Raw genomic sequence first — 1,319 nt, 5'->3', positions numbered from 1 at the left:
TAAGTGTTTATTTTTTGCTTTGTTAGATTTAATACTTTCTTGGATTTCTATAGTATATATTAGATTTTTAAAAGTTTAAAGGGATACATAGGGATAGTGAAAATTAGTGGTGTTAACTATCTCATCCTACAGTTTTGGAGGTACAACTTTAATATTTTGTAGGATGTTTTTTTACACATTATGAAAATGTGCATGGTCACACGATTTTGATTTTTACAAATATTCTGAGGATGACGGGTAGTTGGACTTATCTAGCTAATAATGTTAACTCTCTCATTTTAAGAGTAATACGATAATTATATTTGGTATGTGTATACCTAGCAAGGTCGTGCTTTTCTGACAGTTTTTACTTGACCTCCATTTCATTTCCTGGATCCAGGTTAATCCATATCTCAGATACTGCAGGCAATAAGTCTACATTATTTGGTGAGTGGAATGATTGTAAGGTTTGCATGTCCAACTGGCAGGTTTTGTCTGACCTTGAGCATTTTTCATAGTTCAATGGTTAAATATTTTTTTATGGTTTGGTCTGTTTCTGATACTGTATGCAATATGTCAACTTTATTTGGTGTATGGAAATATTTTATGATGTACATGTCAGTCATGTTTCATTTCAGTTTGTGCACTCTTATTATTTTATGATTTATGTAAGCAGTTTTCACTATATGTAAAGGCGAAGTAACAGTGAATAGGTGATAAAACAAATTATTACAATGTACATGTATAAACAAATTAGGCTTCAACTGAGCTTTTTATGAATAGAAAATGCATTGACCATATAAACTTTGGCTGTATGCAGATACTGACCTAAAAATGACTTCCATGTTTACAGGATTCACCTAACCTCAATTTCAATGGTCAGTGTTTAAGTTATGTGATAAGGTCCGTTTCTCAGATTCTATAAGCAGTAGATCAACTATATGTGGTGTATGGTATGATTGTAGGGGTGCATGTCAGTGTGGCAGGTTTCGTATGACCTTGACCCATTGTTATAGTTAATCGGTTAATGATAAGATTTTGTGTATCGGTATGTTTTTCAAATACTAATAGAATAGGGCAGCATTACTTCGTATATGAATAACTGTAAGGTCAACATGTCTTTCTGGCCAGCATCATCCGACCTTGACCTCATTTACATGGTTAAATTAGTCAAATATAATTTTGTGTTTTTCCGTCTGTTTTTCTTCTACCATAATCAATATGGCAACAATATTTTGTGTATGGAATAAATGTGAGGTGTCCATGTCTGTCTTGACACTTGACAGAATTTATCTAACCTTGACCTTATTGTCATTGATCTTTAAAACTGTTGAAGTTTA

This window comes from Mytilus edulis, chromosome 9, assembly GCF_963676685.1.
Source record: "Mytilus edulis chromosome 9, xbMytEdul2.2, whole genome shotgun sequence".
Classification (NCBI taxonomy): domain Eukaryota; kingdom Metazoa; phylum Mollusca; class Bivalvia; order Mytilida; family Mytilidae; genus Mytilus; species Mytilus edulis.
Note: the sequence above shows the minus strand (reverse complement) of the source record.